Source organism: Eumetopias jubatus, unplaced genomic scaffold (genome assembly GCF_037043125.1).
Source record: "Eumetopias jubatus isolate StellerSeaLion01/CBP00866 unplaced genomic scaffold, mEumJub1_p1.0 scaffold_7, whole genome shotgun sequence".
NCBI lineage: Eukaryota > Metazoa > Chordata > Mammalia > Carnivora > Otariidae > Eumetopias > Eumetopias jubatus.
In genome coordinates this window covers 17,066,587-17,077,530 of record NW_028274813.1, presented here as the reverse complement: position 1 = coordinate 17,077,530, position 10,944 = coordinate 17,066,587, and positions in this window count along the sequence as shown.

Sequence of the window (10,944 nt, the reverse complement as noted above, 5' to 3'; positions counted from 1 at the left end):
TGTTCTTAATAAAATGATTTAGAGCTAACCAGTCAAGTTTGCAAATGAGGCCTTATAATCAGTCCTGAAATCATTATCAGGTTTATATAATATTACTGAGTGTAAATAGTAAAGTTTACAATGTGAAATAAACACTCTTTAGATATACCACTCAGTAGCTGAGAGCAAGATATGCTAATTAAGTCAAGAAAAAACAGGCTTTGTGGATTATTTACTAATTTTGTTCAAGTCCAGGAGTACTGAACTTCAACCTACCTTCATTTTATTCCTTTTCTCAGAAAACCTATCCCAAGCGTGAATCTTACAATAATCCTATAACATTATCTTCTCATGCATAGAACAGCAAAATATACAGTAATTGTTACAAGACATGGCATCGACTTTTTTGTTATATCATATATACTCATTGGTATTTCATTTACAAAGGAAAGCACTTCATTAATTATTATGTAGCTTTCATTCAACCAGAATATGCTCTCAATATGATACATAATAATCTCAGAAGTCTGGATAATAAACTATCACAGGTGTTTTCTCTGAGGTCTGTAGAAAAATTGGAGTCCCTCGGTACAGCAATTAACGTTTCTGATACTATTTACCATTACCTTGTTTCTGATAAGCTTTCACTTGTTTTAACCATCTCTACTGCTTCAGGGGTCTATTACATTAGAGCCTTACCATGCCATTCTGGTCTTCTCTCTCTCTCTCTCTCTCTCTCTCTCTCCCTTCTTTCCTCCCTCCCTCCCTCCCTTCCTTCCTTCCTTCCTTCCTTCCTTCCCTCTCTTTTTCTTTCTTTCTTCCCTGTTTGTAGTCCTCTCTGCCAAGCAATATGAGGCAAACTTCATAAAACAAGATTTAAATTTTCCTCTGACACATCACCATGTTCTTTTGCAAAAGCTTTCTTCTCTGACACCCATGAAGTAATTTACTGCCATGAATACAGTTTTTTGCCCTTTGGTAAAGTCTGCCAACAAGAGTTTCTATCCTTTTTTTGTCAAGTCCTACTGTTCTGTCTGAAAGTCCTCCTGACTTTTGCCCTCTTGGTGTGTGACAAAAATTTCTGACTTGGTAATTCAAAGTTCTCGTGGCAAATACGGTAATAAAATCCTTTCTGTTCCTGAGACAATGCTATGTGTCCATTAAATTCTCTTTCCAACTAAGTGGGCTCCAGTTGTTTTTCTGTGACATGATTCCACACTCACCTGACCCCGGATGATGAGACCAGTCATCAACACAAGGTGGGGGTACCTGTCCAGAAATTATGCCTAGGCAGAGAAACTTCAGATAACTTACTGTTAAGTACTTTGAGGCATAAGGAAAACTAAGTTTTTAATAAAGTTCTGAGTTCCATCATCAATCTCTATATTAAGTTACATGATGTGTTATCTCTCTACACTTCATTGTTCTTGTATATAAAATGGGGCTGAACTAGATCTTGCCAGAGGCCCCTTGCTCAAGTTTCTATGAGTCCATTTTTGTTTATGTTTCTTGGTTTTAGATTATTTTTTCTTTTTTTTTTTATTATGTTCAGTTAGCCACCATATAATCTAGACTGGGAATTCCTTCTCGCTGCTCCTATGATACCTTGTGTGTAGCTCTCTTGTATCTATGGCAACACCAATTATCTGTTTACTTGTGAAATGCCACTCTTAACCTATGAGTTCACTGAGACCAAGTCCTTTGGAGACTAGCACATTATTATTTTTGAGTAAATAATTAATCTCTTAATAATTATATACACAAAAGTTTGGTCTCCTAAACATAATTTACAATAAAATTACAGATAATTCTGTTTTGACCAGAACTCCCTTTCTTCTCTGAAATAGCTCAGTGTGCTACGAGACTACAAGACCTTTACCAAAAGCAGATGTTGTGAAGTTGGATGAAGCCATCACTCAAACATGTGGAATGTCCAAAACTGTCATTTTTTGGCAACCATATGTCTTCTCTGATATCTCGATTCAGAGACAAGGACTATTTTCTGCAGAATTGTATTATAAATGGTTTATTTAAATCTCAAAATTACAAAGACTATTTAAATTTGTATTTGGGGGTCCAACATGAATAATTATTTGTTCTATTATTCTATTTTTAGCTCTTATCAGATTGGCAAATAGTGTGTATTAGATCATATTAAGCTTTATTTAATATTATGAAAACTATTTTATAAGTTTCATGTGGGGATCATATATTTTTGGATGGCAAACTATGTAAAGTTTGGGGATATTATTATTAGTGTTTTCAAGTCATATCTGAAGCCATACTTTTAATAAATTCCAACTCGTGCCAAGGTAGACTAATTAAAAGGCATAATGTAATTTTACTAGTCACTGCTTTTTGCTTAAACAGTTCTATTCATGACTACATTTTAGTCCTGATAATTTATGAAACTGATGCCTTATGATTATATTTGAGGAAATACCAGATTTGGGGAGAATATTCCCAGTTTTGCCTGTATATACATCAAAATAAATCTCTCATCATATAAATATTCTATTACAAGAAAAGAGCTGACAAGTAATCATCTAAGGCTGCAGAAAATCCTGACAAAAGACAATTTAGTTTCTAACTATTGGCGTGGTAGGTAGCAAATCCAGTTACAGGCAGCAGGAGCACCTACCATCACTCACTGAGATACCCTACAACCAAGGAAATGGAGATAGGTGTGAACGCTGACCAGTTTGGCAAATGACAACAGTGGGACACAGACCCAGGGGTGCACCTTCATGAAAGAAGAGTGAAGTCAGAAAATTCTGTGAGGCTGTGGGGAGATTTGGAGACATATTAGACAAAGTACTAGAGAATTAATATAAGTTATTGAGAACATGACTAGTCATTAAACTGCTTCTTTTCATCTCTGTTGCAGGCTGCTGTTTTCTTCTACCTTTTTCTTTTTTTCTTGTCTTCCTTTTCTACTTCTAATACCATACCCATTCACATATCAAAAATCCTTGTATTCAGAGTAATAAGGTGATCTTCTCAACTCTGTAATTCTAAACTCCTCAAAATTGATGTCCTCTTTTTTTTGTAAGATTTTGTTTATTTATTTGAGACAGTGAGACAGCAACAGAGATAACGAGAGAGAGCAGGAGAGAGAGCAGGAATGGCAAGGAGGGACAAGAAGGAGAGAGAGAGGGAGACGCCGGCTCCCTGCTGAGCAGAAAGCCTGACATGAAGCTAATCCCAGGACCCTGGAATCATGACCCGAGCCAAAGGCAGACGCTTAACAAACTGAGCACCCAGGCACCCCAACTGCTGTCCTCTTTTTATAAAATAATAAATGGTGTTTATGATGAGCATGTGAACAAACTACTATATATGATGTATTTCTCTTTCAACTGAAACCCATTTGTGTGTATCTAAACAACGGATTTGAAAACATAAATCTTGTAAGGGAGATACTTTGCTGAATCCATTTCTGCCTTTCCATATCTAGTTCAAATGTAGCTGTTCCCTGGCATTGATTAGATAAATACAGAAGGATATAGAGTAAGTCATGAATCTAGAATGCAATAGCACAAAATATTTTTGAACCCTAACATAGAATATTTCAATTTATTGCATTTTGTATACAATTTTGACCAAATCCTAAAGTCTGAGATGTCTTTATAAAAGTACTCAGGGCACCTGGGTGGCTCAGTTGGTTAAGCGACTGCTTTCAGCTCAGGTCATGATCCCAGGGTCCTGGGATCGAGCCCCACATCGGGCTCCCTTCTCGGAAGGAGCCTGCTTCTCCCTCTCCCTCTGCTGCTCCCACTGCTTGTGCTGTCCTGCTCTCTCTCTGTCAAATAAATAAATAAAGTCTTTAAAAATAATAGTAAAACTAAAAGTACTCAAATTTAAGCAACACAATTAAAACCTGATGTTTCTTACTGTCAAAAGAATGAATATATAGAGAGAGAGAAAGAGAGAGAGTTTTCCAAATGTCTGCCCATTCTTCTTCTACATTTAAACTCTTCATTTGTCTTCACCATTATGCAGAAGATGAATTCCAAACTCTTTTTATGATCTATGAGGCCCTCTATATTTTGGCTTCAAGCTACTTTTTTTTAATATCTCTTTTTTTTCTTTCTTCCTATAACCAGAACCTCCTTAGTAAAGAGAGGAGCAACCAACATGCATTTTGACTAAATATGAAAGCCTAGGTATTAACATCCATATTCAGGCAGAACCAAGAGAGAAGTCAGATACCACCATAATGGATAGAATTAATTTCTAGTTCACAAAAATAAACCAGAAATTTTACCAAAATTAATTATAGCAATTTTATCAAAAAGTTAAGTTCATAAATTTTTAGTTTCACATTATCATACAACAACAATAATTTCTTAACACTTTCAGCTGCTGAATTATTCTGGTAGTTACTGGACTACACGCTTATAATTCTTAATAGATATTTATTTTCCTTTGAGGTTGAAACAAGAGTAAATTTTTTTATTTTTTGGCTTCGCCACTGTGGGGTACTATGGATGGCCCTGGCCAACTCGTTATTTCATCTTTCTCTCTGAGATGACTGACTGAGGTATAGATTTATCACTTACTCATCTGCCAGACTGGAAAATATGATTCATGATATTCAGGCTTTTTATTGATGTGATCCGCAAAATGAAGCTTTACACACTATGTGCCAAATGCTTTTTTAAATATTTTTCAAGTACATACCTAATATGACTGTCTCCATTCAACATTGTTTTATCTTGTTTTATTTCTCACATATTTTATGAATTCTACCGATTCATACAGAAGTTGAAGGAAAAATGATCCTGATATATAGGCTCAGAAGTAGTTGGTTTTAAGGTAACAAAACAATGTATTAATGTTCACCTGTCTCAGCATTCATACTATGTACACTTACTGCAATATCTTTGTAAAAGATTGATAGCAGCCACCTTTAGATAGAAATATAGGAAGACATACACTCTAAGTCCCATCAGTTCTGATTACTTAAAAGAAACTGCTTTATCTTCAGTTAAACATTAGTACTGAACAACATCAAGAGTGGGAAATAGATTTACAATGTATATTTAATCCTTTCTTTTGTTCAAGAATCTTCATCAAAAACAAAAACAAAACAAAAATGTTCTTCCTTCTTTTTTAAAAAAGCTTATATTAGAACAAGCATGATTGAATCTTTCCTGAATGTTACACAGTTCTTTGGTTATAGGGAAAAAAAAAAAAAAAAAAAAATTGAAAGTAGCCTCCCATCTTTTTACTCATGGTCATTGATTCTGTTATATATAAGCTGTTCTATAATTATGTCATAAAAATTCAAAAGAAAGATATGCAAATAACTTTACATACTAGTGATCACTAAATTATTCATAGCCAATAACAATGACATGACCCCTTTTGTATTGATTTTCTATTATTTAAATACTCCTTGCATCTGATTCACTCTCTTGTTAGCTCTGGGAGATCCAATAGGCAGTTCTCTCACAACAAGGAAATAAAGTAGAAAGAAAGTTGAATTCATCATTTACCTTAGTCAATTTGGACTGCCATAACAAATGGCAGATGGGGTGGTTTAACCACAGAAATTTATTTCTCACATTTCTGGATATTGGAAGTCTAAGATTAAGGCACCTGCTGGTTCAGTTCCTGATGAGAACCCTCTTCCTGGTTTGCAGATAGCTGTCTTCTCATTTTATTCTCACATGGCAGAGACTGTAAGTCCTTTCTCTTCTTATAAGGACACTAATTCTGTCATGGGGAATCCATCCTCCTGACAACATCTAAACCAAATTACCTCCAGAGGCCCCAGGTATAGCATTATGAAATGCATTTCTTCAATATTAAGACTTGAAAGTCAAAATTACTCCTTGATCCATGGGCTGCAGAATAAATATTGTGTTAGCAGGATGAAAACAATATTGATTTCATTGTGCATCTCCAAGAGAGCTCTTGGATGAACAGGTGCATTGCCAATGAGCAGTAATATGAAAGTTGTTTTTTTTTTTTTACCCTGAGCAGTAGGTCTCAACAATGGGCTTAACATATTCAGTAAACCATGTTGTAAACAGATGTGAAATCATCCAAGCTTTGTTCCATGTATAGAGCACAGGCAGAGTAGATTTAGCACAATATTTAAGGACTCTAGGACTTTCAGAATGGTCAATGAGCAATGGCTTCAACTTAAAGTCACCAGCTGCATTAGCCCCTAACAAGAGAGTCAGCCTGTCCTTTGAAGCGTTGAAGCCAGGCATTGCTTTCTCCTAAGTATGAAAATATAGATGACACCTTTTTTTTCCAATATAAGACTATTTCATCTACAGTGAAAATCTACCATTTAGCGTAGCCCCCTTCATCAATTATCTTAGCTAGATCTTCTGGATAACTTGCTGCAGCTTCTACATCAGCATTTGTTGCTTCACAGTATACTTTTCTGTTATGAAGATGGCTTCATTCTTTAAACCTCATAAATCAAATCTGCTGGTTTCAAACTTTTGTTCTGCAGCTTCCTTACTTCTCTCAGCCTGACAAAATTGAAGAGAGTTTAGGGGTTTTGCTCTGTATTAGACTTTGACTTAAGGGAATGTTGTGGCTCTTTTGATCACCTATCCACACCACAAAAACTTTCTCCACATTAGCAATAAGACTGTTTTGCTTTATTATCATTCATGTATTTACTAGAGTAGCATTTATAATTTTCTTCAAGAACTTTTCCTTTGCATTCACAACTTGGCTATAACTGTTTGGTGTAAGAAGCCCAGCTTTGGCCTATATCAGCTTTCAACATGCTTTGTCACTAAGATCAATCATTTCTGGCTTTTGAAATAAAGTGAAAGAAGTGCAACTCTTCCTTTTACCTGTACACTTAGAAGCCATTGTAGGGTTATTAATTGGCCTAATCAATATTGTTGTGTCTCAGACAATTGGGAGGTCTGAGAAGATGGAGAGAGATGGGGAAATGGCTGGTCAATGGAGAAGTCAGAACACACACAACATAACATTTATCCATTAAGTTCACTGTCTAATATGGGCATGGTTCACAATGACCCCAAACAATTAACAATAGTAACATCAAAGATCACTGATCACAGATCACCATAACAAATCTAATAATGGAAAATATCTGAAATATTGTGAGAATTACCAAAATGTGACCCAGAGACATGAAGTGAGCAAATGCTGTTAGAAAAGTGGTGCCCATAGATCTGCTCAGTACATACAGGGTTACCACAACCTTCAATTTGTATAAAATGCAATAAAGCAAAATGCAATAAAACAAACAAAAAATGTATCCAATTCCTTAGCTCACAAGTTCTACCTTTCACAAAATACTACAACACAAACACAACTCAACCCAGTTTCTGCCACTTTAGAACAGAGATTACCTTTATTCCATTGTCCAAAAATATGCTCCTCAATTCTGTCTGAGACCTCATCAGAATGGCCTTTACCATCCTATTTTTTTTTTAAAGATTTTATTTATTTGACAGAGAGAGACACAGCAAGAGAGGGAACACAAGCAGGGGGAGTGGGAGAGGGAGAAGCAGACTTCCCGTGGAGAAGGGAACCCCATGTGGGGCTCGATCCCAGGACCCTGGGATCATGACCTGAGCCGAAGGCAGACGCTTAACGACTGAGCCACCCAGGCGCCCCTACCATCCTATTTCTATCAATATTCTATACATGATTATTTATATTATATATTCGTTAAGAAGGTAAAAACTTTTTTTTCTACAGCTCTTCTCTTTTCTTTCTGAGTCCTCACCAGAAATTCCTTTTAAATCCCCTTTCTAGCAATGTCAGCCATGTCTAGCATGCTCTTCAAAACTCTTACAACCTTCTACTCATTAGCCAGTTCCAAAGCTGCTTCCACACAGATGGGTACCTGTTGTAGCAGCAGTTCACTTCTCAGTGCCAATTTCCGTCTGAGCTCTGGCTGCTGTAACAAAATACTATAGGTTAGGTGGCTTAAACAACAGAAACTTATTTCTCACAGTTCTGGAGGCTGGAAAGTCCAAGATCAGGGTGCTAGCCAATTGTGTTCCTGGTGAGAGCCCTGGTTCCTGGTTTGCAGACTACCATCTTTTCATTGTATCCTCACAAGGTGGAGATAGCAAGTTCTAGTCTATTTCTCTTCTTATAAAAATACTAAATCCATCATAGGGCTCCACCCCATGCCTCATCTAAACCTAATTCTCCCTCAAAGACCCACTTCCTATTATCACCTTATTGGGTGTTAGGATTTCAACATATGAATGGGGGAGCAGCACAAACAAGCAGTCCAAACCATCATTAGACCACCAAACTGTTAAGCTAAAAAAAAAAAAAAAAGTCTTCTTTTCTAAACATGTACAAATATTTAATATATGCTATAAAGAGGTAGGATATTTTAAAATACCACTATTTTATGCACAACAGGGAATATGTGTCAGGAGTGATGTATATCATTTCCAGGTCAAGCATTTAAGAAATGAGTGTATTTCCTCACCCCTAACCATGAGCCCCTTCTCCTTTCCCTGGCTGGAGGCAGGTAATCACCTCTCAAGGGGAACAGGGAAGCCAAAATATGGAATATCTGGGCGACTGAACCACCATATGGAAGCGAGCCATCTGCTAAGAACACCCTCTGTGAATCAGTACAGGAGCAAGAAATAAACTTTAATTGCAATTGGAGTGTTACCACACATTTTGTAACTCTTATGCTAACCATTTCTTTCTTTTTCTCTCTCACTATCTAATATATCCATTTCTAAAGCTTTCTTATAGCCTTGTGTTCTGTATGCTTTACGACTAGATAAAACATGATTTCTCTGGGATATTGGAGTTCTCATAAAATTTTTAGGTGACAATGTTGATACAGTGTTGATTCATCCTTTCAAGATAGAAAGAATTTTCAATTCTCAAATAGAATTTTTTCCTTAAAAATTCTTGGAGTCGGTGGTATTAAATGACCATTTAAAAGTTATGTTTAATGTGACAAATGCTAGAATAATGAACACTTGTATGGAGACTAGAATTTCAATATAGTATAATCTCCATCAATCTTTGCTTTAATTTAAAATTATTTAAATATATTTCATTCCAAAAGGATATGTTTTTATTCTAAAATTTATTGCATTGGGAGTAACTTCTGGTATAGTATTCACCAATCTATGTATCTGTTTAACTACTTGTATAGTTAATCAAGAATCTTCAATTGTTGGAGCACTTAATTTTTTGCAGTGATAAACACACATTCATATTTCAACTGATATTGTTTCAGAAAAAATATTTCTAAAGAGAATATACACCTAATTATATCTAGAATGCTAATATATATTTGAGTGTGACTCTGGATATTAACTCTAAACCCAAATGTGTTCCTAAAATTGTATTACTGATGTTTTTGGACTGATTATTTTGAGCTTAAAAATGCAATCATAGCGTTATTGATCAGGAGCAAGTTCAGGTATGAAAGAAATGACATTGATGTGGATATTTGACAGTCTCTTGGTCCAAAACCCGAAGCCAATATTACATAGCAGATTTTTGCCAAATACTAAAGATGATCTTTATTAACACTTTGGTGTATTATTACCACCTCCATAACATTTCATAATACTTCACACCTCATACTTTGGCAAATACTGTTTCCTCTCCCTTCCTTTACCTCTCTGTTACCTCATCTTCTGATAAGCTTATCTTTCCAGATGTAGTTGAAGCATCTCCTCTTTTCAGGAAATCTACCTTGAACATTATTTTCTCAACCTCTCAACCGCTATCATCTTATGTATCACAGTTAATTAATTATATACTTGTGTGCTTATTTCATAGTAGGTCAGCAAATGTCAAATAATAGTGACATAATGTCTACTTATAGGGTTTGAAGGTAATGAATATCAGGAAAAAATATTCACAGACTTCTGCTAAACAGGGAAAGTAAACCCATGTATTGTCACACTCCACCCACGAGTTTGCAATGAGATCCCTGACCTTGTACTCATTTGCAACAGTGAGGAGACCTTGCTTGCTTTGAGCAGGTATGGGAACGGGCTCATTGGTGGTCAGAAGCATTTACTGGGTTTCTGCAGAATAAGAAGTGTGAGGGAGAATATTCATAAATAAAAGAGAGGTGAGGAAGCCCTGCAGGAGGGGAAAGATCCCTGTGGTGGAGTTGGGAGTGTTTTTGTAGCATTCATTTACAGAAACCCCAGCAGCAACACTGGCTGCTGTTAAGAGTGGAAGCAGGTGTTGGAACACAGACCAGGCACAATGCCTGAGGAGCTGCCTGTGGCTCAGTTCTCACACCACTCCTTCATCCTGAGTATGTCTTTGCTCCTCACTGAGAGTCTTGATCACCTGGCATTTAACCCCTGGGTCCTGAGAAAGGGACTGAACAACAATAAAAATATCAAAATATTTGATCTTTCCAGAAATAGCGGGGATTTCTCCAGTTGCTTTGCTTCCTTCTAGAACATCCAAGAGGCCCTAGCTCTTCCCAGGCCTCACAATCTGTAGTGATACTTAACAGCCACCACCTTCTGCCCAGGACCTGTCTTGCTTGCAGCCAGCCCTCCCATTAGAGAGGAACCAGCTGTGGACATGATCTTGATTATATAATAGCAGAGCATATCCAGCATCAGTCTAATCAACTGGGGCTGTCAAAGATAAATACAAAAGGACATCCAAAGAGCAACATCCATTTGAAGAAAATCCACGCAAAAGAAAAAAATCTAGACTAGCATAAAGGACCACAAACAAAGAAGAAAACAGGACAAATAAAAGCAAAAGCTAGAAAATCTACACACATTCTGATCAATATGTTCAGAGGAGTATATTCAAGCAATAAAACAAAAGTTGACAAATTAGAAAGAGAAGCAATTAGAGATTGAAAAATCTTCTGATGGGGACACCTGGGCGGCTCAGTGGCTAAAGCAGCTGCCTTAGGCTTAGGTCATGATCCTGGGGTCCTGGGATTGAGCCCTGAGTCAAGCTCCTTTCTCAGTGGGGAGTCTG